At 38.4% G+C, this 14,100-nt stretch overlaps 1 pseudogene; it reads right to left on the bottom strand.

The window, feature by feature from the left end:
• Nucleotides 1-7,945: 7,945 nt before the first annotated feature.
• On the bottom strand, nt 7,946-9,238 carry LOC123954679 (annotated as a pseudogene).
• Nucleotides 9,239-14,100: the final 4,862 nt, after the last annotated feature.

Here is a 14,100-nt window from a genome sequence, read left to right as displayed (position 1 = left end):
TATGTGTCTGTCTCCCTCTCTTGAAGTTAACAAGGAATCCACGTATATAAAGGTGGTGGCCGAGGTAGATAGAGTTTGTTTGCAAATTACCGCCTTGCCCGGGAATTATTTTTTTCTAAAGCCTTTTTATGTAAAATGCCAGACAGTTTTAATTCTGAATTTTTTTTCCTACAAATGCCTGTGATGGGAATAGGTATTATCCTACTTCTTAGAAAAGTCTGAGGCATAGAAAGGTTAAATGATTTGCTCAAGGACGTAACAAATGAATGGTGGCTGGGAGATAGAAATTATATGACTTCTAGTCCACTGCCCGAGACCGGGCTCATTCTATTTAGATGGTATGTTCATACTTATTATAGATCCAAACGACCTGGACTCATCTCCCATATCCTGTATCATAGCAGTATGCAGATGGTGCACATAAAGCGAAGGTTACAAGTCAAATGTTTTATCATGGACAGAAAGGCTATAAAATTGAAACATGATCCTCTCTGTTATTCCACTTTTATTTGAGGCCTGTTCTTTCTTTTTATTCACTTGAAAATACTATTTATTTGCTTTGTGGAGAAGGCGTATTCTAGTTTGAAATTATTTCTGTCAATTGCAAAATAAAGTTATCAACTATATAAAATAAAAGATCACCTTGGCAACTTCAAAAATAATAAAGTATGCTATTATAAGAGGTAAATTTTTACACTAGCAGCAATTTATAATAAAACATTAAATCCATATTTATTGCATGAAAAAATAAATGGGACCACATTTGTACCTACGACTTTATAGCCACATACAATATCAGAGAAGAAAGCTGTAATATAGAATGGAAGTGCACAAATAGAGAAATATTTCCTAGAGCTGTTTGAGTGACTGAGACTAAGGTAAGCTTCTTTTGTTAAAATTGCATATGGTGTTTCATGGATTGAAACTAGAGAAGAGGCTTAGTGAACACAGCACCATGGGTTTTATCCAGTGCTGTGGAGTGGAATTATTCATTGTGGGGGTGGGGCACAGGACAGACTGGAACATCTGGTTGTGGAACCAAGGCAGGGCAGTTGGAAACAGATGAGATGTGTCAAGGGTGACACTTCTAACAGCAGCAGGAAGGGCAGTGATCCAAAAATGACAAAAAGCACCGAGATCCAACAGATGAGCAAGGTGAGTAACGGGTTACCAGCATTAACCCGGGGGGAGAGAAGAGTCCAGTTGCCAGCACCACCCCGAGAGGGCCACAGGGCCAGCTCTGAGCTGCCTGGTGGCAGTTGGGCAAGCGGGGACCAAAGCAAAGGAGCACTTGGACTGAAGCCTGGGTCTCAGCAGAGGGAGTGAGGGAGTCCATCCAGCAGACTCAGGGCTGGTGAGTGCCCATGAGATGTACTCTTTGGATCTCTCTCTATTCTGGACCAGAAAGGAAATATTGAAAGGGAAAAATATCAAGTGGGAAAAAAAATCATGTAACATAACATAACATAAAAATCTTGTAACATAAAATACCCTAGGCTAGTAAAACCTGGGGCTGTTTCCATTCACGTGATTTTTTAAGGCAACACACAGACACAGACACAGACACACACACACACACACACACACTATTTTTTTTTAATTAAAAAGAATACCACGATGTTCTGTGACTTATGGAACACTTACTCTATGTCAAGCACTTCTTATCTCATAGAACTCTTACAAAAACCTGCCTGGGAAACGTTACTGTGCTCATCGTAGAGTTGATGAAAATATGTTCAAAACATCTTATATTATCTTTACAGGGTCACTTTATGGAAGTATCAAGATTCCAGCAGATATTATGAACTTACTACCTGACTCTGTTCTTTCTGCCCCTTAGGAACCCATGTCTCAGGAGTTTAAAATCCCAATGTGGTCATTAAAGCAATATAACCAATTGAAAAGGCAGCATTTTCTGGAATACAGACCATTAATTTGTCTTAAATTACACACACGTACCCACTGAAGTTTTATCTATCTATCTTTTTTTTACACAATGTGGAAGCACTGCTTTGCCTGTACCTTTCTTTCTCGCAGGGATGGATATTGCTTGGTAAATTCCTCCTATTACAAAGAGGGGTGCTGCCAGTTAAGGAACTTTGTACGGCAAGTGAAATAAGACCAGACTTGCACTGACTTAAATAGAGACTAGACTTGTTTGTTCAGGTAGTGGAGTGGTCACTGAATAGGTCTGGAACTTCAGGAAGGGATTAAATCAGAGACTTCAGTTACGTCACCAGAGCCCCCAGTTACGTCACCAGAGCCCCAGCCCCTTTCTGCACGCCTTCCATCTGTCTTTCTGTGTGCATCCAGGTGAGCTAAATAAAAGCAAGGTAGCAAAATAGATGGACTAGTTCCAGGCCTCACGTTCTTTACACTCAGGAATCAGTAGGGTTTCTTGGCCCATCATTCCCAGCCAGCATTGAGACTCGCTGTGATTGCATTGGCGAAGGTCGTCAGCAGTCAAATGTGGTTTGCTGGTTGACTGGGGTTTGGGCATTGTGAACCATTCCCAAAGCTGGAGTGGAGTCCCACTCAGTTGTGAGCACAGGGAGGGGGAGAGTGTGGGGTTCCTCTTGTTGGAAGGTAGCAGCAGGTACCAGGACTATGAATATTGGATGCTAGGCAACAAAACATAACATACCCCTGTAGGGGGATAGGACACAGGAGAGGTCTAGTAAAAATCTGAACTGCAGAATAAATACCAGGTGTTTCACTTGGGCTCTGTGTGTACCCTGAAGGCCACCTCCAACGTGGTTCTAAAAGCGCTGATAGGATGGCTTCATACTTGTGGTACAGAAAATACTTTCATTCTTCAACATTTTTTCCTTAAGTTATTATGTAATATATCAACAGGATGAATAAAGCAAACAGCTCAGGGAGATTACAGGGAAAATAGAGGTCTCCCTCTCCCTTGTCATCACACTGTGCTCTAAGTCTTTATCCCTCTTCCCCACGGTAACCACTGTAATACATTTCCTATGCAATTCCAGGGATAAAACTTCATACATTGATATGTTTTCTTTTCTCCAAATTCCCCTAACAGAAAAAGAAGCATTTCCTAACTCATTCAAGAAGGCTAGTACAGCCCTCATCCCAAAACAACCAAAAAAGATTTTATAAAAATAGAAAAGCTCGGGCCCATTTTACTGTTTGAAATATAGGTGCCCCAAACCTTAAACAACATTGCAGTTTGAAAGCAAATACATGTAGAAAAAGATAATATGCCAAAAATAAATGAATTTATCGCAGGTGTATATGAGCAGTTTCTCTCCGAAATCCATATATGTTATTCATCAATTAACAAAAGAGAAAAGTCAAATAATCATCCCACTAAATGGAAAAGACATCTGATAAAACAGTGATTCAACACAAAACTTTTAGTACACTAGAAATAGCTGGATGAATACTATCTATAATAGGGACACCTGGGTGGCTCAGTGGGTTAAGCCGCTGCCTTTGCAAAGCTCAGGTCATAATCCCAGGATCCTGGGATCAACCCCCATCCGGCTCCTTGCTCAGCAGGGAGCCTACATCTCTCTCTGCCTCTGCCTGTCACTCTGCCTGCTTGTGTGCTCTCTCTCTCTGACAAGTAAATAAATAGTCTTTAAAAAATACTATATATAATAAATAAGAACAAGCATTGATCTCAATGTATATGTCAAAGTGTGACCATTAAAATCAAGAATGAGACAAAATGTACCTCTCGTGATAGGCACTTCTAATGGAAATCTTAGCATAATGAAACAAGAAAAAGGGATTAGAGGAATAAGGAGTGAAATAGAGGAAATTAAAATATCACTTTTTGTAGATGATGTGAAGTTTTTGTGAAGACCCAGAAAATTCTATAAACACATCATTAGAAATTATAGAAAAAAATGTTTCCCAAGAGGATTATATATAAAAATAAATTAAAAAGTCAGTTGAATTTCTATATACCAGCAACAAAGTACTTGGAAACAATTAAAAAGAAGATATTATTATAGTATCAGAGAATATCAAATACTCTTAGAATAAATATAACAAAAGGTATGCAAGAAATCTATAGAGGCATTATGAAACATGCTTCAAATACAAAAAGCCCTGAGTAGAGAATTAACATGGTCATGCACTTGAAAACTGAAGAGTTAAAGCTACAGATCCTCACATTACAATAGACATTACATTTCCAGTACTTTTGTAATCAAAATCTAAATAGTTTATAGACTTAAGATGAACTAAAATTTTAATGAAAAAGCAAAGGGCCAAAAACCAGGTATCCTGTTTTTGAAAAAGAGAATAGGAACTCACCCTACCAAAAAGCAGGATTTACTAAGAAGCTAATAAAAGTGAGTCAGTATAGAGATAAACCAATCAGCCAGTGGAACAGGGAATTCCGAAACAGACCTACACAACTATGGAACTTCGGGACATCATATGTGGGGCATTTTAGATCAGTGGGAAAATGAGGGACAGTTCAGTAAATGGAGCTGGAAAAAAAGTTACACATCTGGAAAGAGATAGTTTGGGTCTCTATCTTATGAGATGTACAAGAACCTTCAGAAGGACTAAAGACTTCATTGTGAAAACCAAAATGTTTAAACTTTCAATAGAAGCTCTTTATGACTCTTTTAGATATACTATAGTCTCTTTATACAAATAAAAAATAATGGAATATTCTGTAGCAGTCAAAAGTAATGAATGAGGCTGACATACAACAATATGAATGACCCTAAGCAATCTTATATTAAGTCCTGAAAGATATCTACAGCATGATGTCCTTTTTAGAAGGATAAAATGTAATACATACATATGCAGAATATTTTTAGGAAAATTTTTTAGTTTGCATTTTATATTCAGATCTGTATTCTATGGAGTTAATTTTTTTTGGAAAAAATGTAATTTCTGTGTCTACATTGATTTGTTGGTGTGTGGATATTCAGTTGTCAGTTGTTCCCGCACCATTTGTTGAAGAGAGTATCTTCGCTTCATTGTATTAACTTTGTAACTTTGTCAAGGATCAGTAGACTATATGCCTGTAGGTTTTTTCCTTGGATCTTAATTCAGGTCATTTGACCTACTTGTTCATTCCCCAACACAACACTGTCTTGATTATTGTAGCTTTATCTTAAGTCTTAAAGTCAAGGTGGTGTCAGTTCTCCAACCGTGTTTTTCTTTTTTGGTATTGTGGTGGCTATCCTGGTCCTTTGCCTCACTCATATAAACTTCAGAATCAGTTGTAAATATCCCCGAGATAATTTCCTGGGATTTTGATTGAGATTGCATACATACATAAATCAAGTTAGGGAGAACTCACATCTTGATAACCCTGGGTCTTCCTATTCAACAATATGGAATATTGCTTCATCTATTTAGTTCATAGATTTTGTTCATCAGAATTTTGTGGTTTTCCTCATATAGATATTGTACACATTTTTGTTAAATTTATACCTAGGTGTTTCATTTTTAGATGGTACTAATATAAATGGTATTATATTTTTTATTTCAAATCCCACCTATATTTCTGTATAGAGGAAATCACTGGCTTATGGATGTTAAACTTGTATCTTACAATATTAATATAATATTTCTTAGTTCCAAGAATTTTTTGTCAGGTCTTTTAGATTTTCTACATAGATGATCATATCATCTGTGAATAAAGATGAATAAAGATTCCTTCTCAATCTGTATACCCCTTATTTCTTCTTCGTCTTTGTCTTCATCTTCATCTTATTGCCTTAGCTAGAACTTCCAGTATGATGTTGAAAAGGAGTGGTGAGAGGAGATATCTTTGGATTGTACCTAAACTTGGTGGAAAAACTTTGAATTTCTCACTATTAAGTATGACAGTAGCTGTAGTTATTTATTAGGTCAAGGAAGTTCCCTATATTCCTAGTTTACTGAGTTTTCTGCAGTGAATGGGTGTTGGATTTTGTTAAATGCTTTTTCTGCATCTATTGGGATGTTCATTGATTTTCTTTTTTAATATATTGATGTGTTGGTTTACCTTAATTGATTTTTGAATGTTGAACCAGCCTTGCCTACCTGGGATAAGTCCCACTTGGTCACAGGGTATACAGACATACCTTGGAAATATTGCAGGTTCCATTCCAGACCACGACATTAAAGCAAATATCACAATAAACCAAGTAAATGATTCTTTTGGTTTCCTAGTGCATATAAAAGTTTTGTCTACACTATAGTATATTAAGTGTGCAGTAGCATTGTGCCTAAAAAATACACACCTTTATTTAAAAATACTGTTAAAAAATGCTAACCATCATCTGAACTTTCAGTGAATTGTAATCTTTTTGCTTGTGATGGTTCTTGCCTGCATGTTGATGGCTGCCAGCCAGCGTGGTGGCTGCTGAGGACTGGGGTGACTATAACAATTTTTTAGAATAAGGCAACAATGAAATTTCCTGCATCAATTGACTCTTCCTCTCACAAAAGATTTTTCTGAAGCACGTGCAGCTGTTGGATAGGATTTACCCATAGTAGAACTTCTTTGAAAATTGGAATCAATCCTGTCAATCCTGTCAAACCCTGCTGCTGCTTTATCAACTAAGGTGACACTCTAAATGCTTTGTTGTCATTCCAACAGTCTTCATCTCTTCACCAGGAGTAGATTCCATTTCAACAAAGCGTTTTCTTTGTTCATTCGTAAGATTTTCTTTGCTTATTCGTAACAGGCAGCTTCTCATACCCTACAGTTTTATCATGAGATTGTAGCAAGTCAGTCATATCTTTAGGCTGCACTTTTAATTTTATTAGTTCTCTTGCTATTTCCACCACATCTGCAGTTGCTTTCTTTACTAAAGTCTCGAACCCCTCAAAGTCATCCATGAGGGCTGGAATCAACTTCTTCCACACAACTGTTGATGTTGAATTTTGACCTCTTCCTATGAATCACAGATGTTCTTAATGGCATCTAGAATGATGAATAATTTCCAGAAGATTTTCAATTTACTTTGCCCAGATTCATCAGAGGAATCACTATCTATGGCATCTAGAGCCCTATGAAATCTTTCTTAAGTAATAAGACTTGAAAGTCAAAATTATTTCTTTATCTATTCACTACAGAATGTATGTTGTGTTAGCAGGCACAAAAACAGTGTTAATTTCATGCATCTCCATCAGAACTCTCGGGTAACCAGGTGCATCATCAGTGAGCAGTAATATTTTGAGAGGAATTTTTTTTTTCCCTTGAGTGGTAGTTCTCGACAATGGGCTTAAAATACAAACCATGTTGTAAATAGATCCAGGCTTTGTTGTTCCATTTGCAAAGTGCAGACAGAATAGATCTAGCATAATTCTTAAGGACCCTAGGATTTTCAGAATGGTGAATGGGCATTCAGCTGGAAGTTACTGACTGCATCAACCCCCAACAAGAGAGTCAGCCTGTCCTTTGAAGCTTTGAATCCAGCACTGACTTCTCCTCTCTCGCTATGAAACTTCCAAATGGCATCTTCCAATGGAAGGCTATTTTATCTACATTGAAAATCTGTTGTTTAGTGTAGCCATCCTCATTAATTATCTTAGTAGATCTGGAGAACTTGCTGAAACTTCTACATTAGCACTTGCTTTACTTTACACTTCTCTGTTATGGAGATGGTTCCTTTCCTTAAACCTCGGGGTGACTTAAAGCAAAAGATCATAACCTAGTGTCCTCAATAATTTATTCTCTATCTTTATAAAAACTGTTGTTGAGGCCATACAAATTACAGATGTGCTGGCTAGAAAGACATGACTTGTCCTTTGACCAGGACCTAGTATTGTAAGCATGAGTTTAAAATTTTGGTCTTCATAGTATCTTTCCTTCATCTACCATCACAATCATTCCTCAATAGTGCCCACAATGCAGACTTTCAAATACTAGTTACTGGCTATATCGCTTGGTTGTATGTATGTAGTTTATTTTTCCTTATTGCAAATATTTCAAAATATTTAATAAAAGGGCAACAATCTACTCAGTATTCATAAACTCTCCATTGAATAATTTTTCATTTTTACAACCATTTTCTGAATGGCTTTTGCACTTTTCTTTTGTCATCTTCATATAACTAAGTGGTCCTTCCCTTGAAAGGAGGAAGGATTTTTTTTAAAGACTTATTTATTTCAGAAAGAGAGAGAGAGAGCACAAGCAGGGGGTGGGGGCAGACACAGAGGGAGAGAAGCCAACTCCCTGCTGAGCACGGAGCCCAGAATGGGGCTCAGTCTCAGGATCCTGAGATCAGGACCTGAGCCGAAAACCAAGAGTCAGATGCTCAAGTGACTGAGCCATCTGGATATCCCAAAGGAGGAAGGATTTTTAAACGAGGTGAAATACTATCCATAGTTGCAGTCAAAGAATGATTTGGTGGTCTGTATGATGAGCTGAGCCATTAATAAATGGCCTTCAGATTTGGGGAACATGGAAATTGCCATCATGAATGGTAATTGTCCAGATGTTGATCAAGATGTACAAACTTAAATAAACTACCTTGTGTAATGGAAAGATAAAAGGGTATATATGGCAGGGTAGATTCCGAAGGAAGCCCTCCAAAGAACGAAAATCGTGATTTGCAAATGGAGTATGAAACTTCCAGAGATGATGAGGTTTATATATGTGCTTCTACACAAGTCTGTGATGAAGGTCTCCGTGAATCCAGTAGATCAGGATATTGGTGAAAAGAGGAAAGAAAGTGTACTAATAATGAGCTGAAACCAGCCACTTGGAAACTCTCCTGTGTCATCATATAGTTAGCTGTAATCTCTCAACTCTAGCAGAAATAATGAAACAGTAGGAATATTAATGTATGGCAATAATTGGACAGCAAATGTAATCTCTCTATAGACTTAATTCTTTAAAAGTTATGGATGCTGGGGCACCTGGGTGGCTCAGTGGGTTAAGTCTCTGCCTTCAGCTCAGGTCATGATCTCAGGGTCCTGGGATCGAGCCCCGCATCGTGCTCTCTCCTCAGCGGGGAGGCTGCTCCCTCTCTTTCTCTCTCTGCCTGCCTCTCTGCCTACTTGGGATCTCTGCCTGTCAAATAAAAAAAAAAAATCTTTAAAAGTTATGGATGCTTCATTAATGAATGGTAAAAGATAAAATAATAGCTCAGTATTGCAAGGGTGAAATAAAGTATATAAACACCAGGATTTGTTACAGTTTGGAGACTGATAGTTTATCAGAAGAGGTCATCCTCAGACCATGAAGCCCTATAGTTGTATGGTGTAAAAAAAAAAAAGAATCTGCAGAACTGAGTATGAGATCCATCTTAGCCCCTAGAGAGGGTCCACTGATTAAGCTTTTGTGGGGTCATAGGATGCCCTTTTTCCTTAAACTTTATGAACCAACCTCTGCTAACTTCAGACTTTTCTTCTGCAGCTTTCTCACTGGTCAGCCTTCAGAGAACAGAAGAGAGTTAAGGCTTTGCTCTGGATTAGGTGCTGGCTTAAGGGGATATTGTGGCTGGTTTGATCTTCTATCCAGACCACTAAAACTTTCTCCATATCAGCAATAAGGCTGCTTTCTTATCATTCACATGTTCACTGGAGTAGCACTTTAATTTCCTTCAAACTTATCCCTCTTTTGGCTCACAGTTTGGTGTAAGAGGCCTAGCTTTCAGCCTATGTCAGCTTTTGACATGCCTTCCTCACTAAGCTTAATTATCTCTAGCTTTTAAAGTGAGAAATGTGTGGTTCTTCCTTTCACTTGAACACTTAGAGGCCATTGCAGAGTTATTAATTGACGTAATTTTAATAGTCTTGTGTCTCGGCAAATAGGGAGGTGATGGAGAGGGAGAGAGAGGGGGGAATGGCCAGCTAGTAGAGCAGTCAAAACACACATGACATTTATCAATTAAGTTTGCTGTCTTGTAGGGTCACAGTGGGTGGCATCCCAAAATAATTACAGTAGTAACATCAAAGATTACAGATCACAGATCACCACAACAAATAAAGGAAACAGTTAACAAAACCAAAAGACAACTGACAGAATGGGAGAAGATATTTGCAAACGACATATCAGATAAAGGGCTAGTATCCAAAATCTATAAGGAACTTAGCAAACTCAACACCCAAAGAACAAACAATCCAATCAGGAAATGGGCAGAGGACATGAACAGACATTTCTGCAAAGAAGACATCCAGATGGCCAACAGACATATGAAAAAGTGCTCCACGTCACTCGGCATCAGGGAAATACAAATCAAAACCACAATGAGATATCATCTCACACCAGTCAGAATGGCTAAAATTAACAAGTCAGGAAATGACAGATGCTGGCGAGGATGCGGAGAAAGGGGAACCCTCCTCCACTGTTGGTGGGAATGCAAGCTGGTGCAACCACTCTGGAAAACAGCATGGAGGTTCCTCAAAATGTTGAAAATAGAACTACCCTATGACCCAGCAATTGCACTACTGGGTATTTACCCTAAAGATACAAACATAGTGATCCGAAGGGGCACGTGTACCCGAATGTTTATAACAGCAATGTCTACAATAGCCAAACTATGGAAAGAACCTAGATGTCCATCAGCAGATGAATGGATAAAGAAGATGTGGTATATATACACAATGGAATACTATGCAGCCATCAAAAGAAATGAAATCTTACCATTTGCGATGACGTGGATGGAACTAGAGGGTATCATGCTTAGTGAAATAAGTCAATCGGAGAAAGACAACTATCATATGATCTCCCTGATATGAGGACATGGAGAAGCAACATGGGGGGGTAGGGGGATAGGAGAAGAATAAATGAAACAAGATGGGATTGGGAGGGAGACAAACCATAAATGACTCTTAATCTCACAAAACAAACTGGGGGTTGCTGGGGGGAGGTGGGATTGGGAGAGGGGGAGGGGGCTATGGACATTGGGGAGGGTATGTGCTATCGTGAGTGCTGTGAAGTGTGTAAACCTGGCGATTCACAGACCTGTACCCCTGGGGATAAAAATACATTATATGTTTATTAAAAAAAAAATTGGAAGGGGAGGCGAACCATAAGAGACTATGGACTCTGAAAAACAACCTGAGGGTTTTGAAGGGTCAGGGGTGGGAGGTTGGGGGAACAGGTGGTGGGTAATAGGGAGGGCACGTTTTGCATGGAGCACTGGGTGTTGTGCAAAAAACAATGACTACTGTTATGCTGAAAAAAATAAATAAATTAAAAAAAAACAAATAAAATAATAATGAAAATGTTTGAAATACCACAAGAACTACCAAAATGTGATATAGAGATGTGAAATGAACAAATGCTGTTGGAAAAACAGCACTAATAGATTTGCTGTATGTAGGGTGCCCACAAACCTTCAATTAGTAAAAAACACAGCATCTATGAAGCACAATAAAATGAAGCATGCCTGCACTGAATATATTTTACTCCCCATCTCTTTTTTTTAGGGGGAACAGGCAGAAGGAGAGATAGGATAGAAGCCTTAAGCAGGCTCCATGACCAGCACAGAACCCGACACAGGGCTCTATTCCAGACCCAGAGATCATGACCTGAACTGAAATCATGAGTCAGACTCTTAACTGAGCTACCTAGGCATCCCTTACTCTACTCTCAAGATTTCTTAGGAGAAGTTGCATGTAATTCTTATTTTTGTTACTCTGGAGGTGAGGTGTCCTTCCACCCCCTCTTCTGGCATCTTTCAAGATTTTCTCCTTAATTTCTTTCTTTTTTTTTTAAAGAATTTATTTATTTATTTATTTGACAGAGAGAGATTACAAGTAGGCATAGAGGCAGGCAGAGATAGAGAGCAGGAAGCAGGCTCCCCACTGAGCAGAGAGCCCAATGTGGGACTTGATCTCAGGATCCTGAGATCATGACCTGAGCCGAAGGCAGAGGCTTAACCCACTGAGCCACCCAGTTGCCTCTTCTCCTTAATTTCAAACTGACATGCCTAGGTGTAGTTTTTAGGGCAGCAGTCCTGCTAGGTGTTTGCTGAGCTTCCTGAATCTGTGTTTTCATGTGTGACATTAATTTGAGGTAATTCTCAGTCACTATTGTTTAGACCATATTTCTTCTTTTCTTTTCTCTCTTTATTCTCCTTCCAATATTTCCACATTGCTTACGTTATATCTTTTGTAGCTGTCGTGCAGATCTTAGATACTCTGTTATGGTGGTGGTGTCCTTTTTTTCTTTCAGTCTTTGTTCTCTTTGCTTTTTGGCTTGGAGGTTTTTATTGTGATATCCTTAAGTACAGACTGTGTCCATTCTACTAGTAATCCCATCAAAGGCATTCTTTATTTATGTTATGGTGTTTTTGGTCTCTAGCATTTCTTTTTTGGTTCCTTCTTAGGATTTCCATCTTTCTGCTTACATTACCCACCTGTTCTTACATTGCTGTCTACTTTATCCATTAGAGCCCTTAGCATATTAGTCATAACATTTTGAAGTCCTGGTTTGATAATTCTACCATCCCTACCATATCTGTTTTTGATGCTCGTTCTGTCTTTTAAAATTGTCTTTTTGACATTTTGGTATGCTCTGACGATATCCCAGCAGATAAGGCTCTGCTTAACTAGTTTCCACTGAGAACAGGTCTTGTTAAGAAGAACAGAGTGCTCTGGCATATTTCGAAATGGTTCCTCTTCCCCGACACCCCTGTTGAAAGCACTAGGGCATTTTTATTAGACACCTGCTATAGGAACCTGGTCAGGCTCCTAGCAGTAAATCTCATATAGTTATGGGGCTTCCTGATGTCTAGGTCTCGCTAGGGTTTCTAACTCTCAGACTTGTCCACACTGAGCCTCCAGCAATGTGTCAGTTATGGTTCAGGTTTTCCTTCCCCATTACTGGTTCCTGAGGCAGGCAATCGTCTGTAGTCTCTATTTCAGTCAATTAGCATTCTGTATATTTTACTATAGGTCTCTCCAGTCACTGGGTTAGTGGTTTGCTGTGTGCCCTCACCTCTCTCACATATCCTGGAAACATTGTTGATATTTCAGTGTGCACAGCTTTTTGCTGCAGGTTAGGATGTTGTGGCAGCTTTGAGTCTCCTTACATGCAGAACCAGAAATTGGATGTGTAGTTGTATTAGTATTTATTGCTGCTGTAGGAAATTGCCACAGATTTCATGACTTAAAACAACCCATATTTATTATCTTATCATTTTGGAAGCCAGCAATCTAAAATAGCTCTCACTGGGTTAAAATCAAAGTATCAGCATAACTGTGTGCCTCCTAGAGTTCTAAGGACATCTATTTTCTTACCTTTCCCAACTTGCAGAGCATTCCAGCATTTTCCAGCTTCTGCATTCCTTGGCTTGTGGCCTCTTCCATCTTCAAAGCCAGCCTTGGCGGCTTGAATCTTTCTGCCACCACTTCACTCTGATGCTAACTTTTTTGCTTACTTCTTCCACCTTTAATGACCCTACTGTCATTGTTTGGCCCACCCAGATAATCTTGGATAATCTTTCTATTTTCCCATCAGCTCATTCATTAACAACCTCACTTCTGTCTGCAACTCTAATTCTTCCTTGCCTTATAATGTAATATATTCCCAGGTTCTGGGGATTAGGATATGGCGTCTTGAGAGTACTATTAGCCTGCTTACCATAGCAGTCACATAGCTTGTGCCTTTTAAGACAGCTTTCCAGACAACTAATGACTCATAGAAACAGGTACTTGTGGTGGTGGAGATCATGCTTTGTCTCCTGTTGCCTATTAATATGGACATAAAAATGGCCATCCTATTTTAGTTCTTTAGCTTTCTGATTTGACTCATATCGATTTTAATTTACAAAACCTAATCCACATATATCCAATATATAATATATATTATATTATATATGTGATATAGTTGGATATAATATATAATCCAATATATCCAGCATGGTACCTCATTTTATTGAGGTCACCAAAATAGCTCAGTTGGTAAAGATATCAGTGGTCTTAATTATATTCATTGTTTTGGCCACATTTGCCACATTGGTCCAACTCATCAGATGAGCAACTTTGATATATATGTATAAGTTTCAGTAGTCTGTGTTTTGATCAAAGGCAAATAAAGGAAAGGCTGCTAATATAAAATATTTTAATTATAAAAATTATATATATGTTATGTATGTTTTCAAATATAATTTATGTTACATTATAAAAATTATATATATCATATAAGTTTTTAAAATT

This window comes from Meles meles, chromosome 12 (genome assembly GCF_922984935.1).
Source record: "Meles meles chromosome 12, mMelMel3.1 paternal haplotype, whole genome shotgun sequence".
NCBI lineage: Eukaryota > Metazoa > Chordata > Mammalia > Carnivora > Mustelidae > Meles > Meles meles.
The sequence above is the reverse complement of the archived record's forward strand: the minus strand, read 5'-3'. Positions and strand labels throughout refer to the sequence as shown.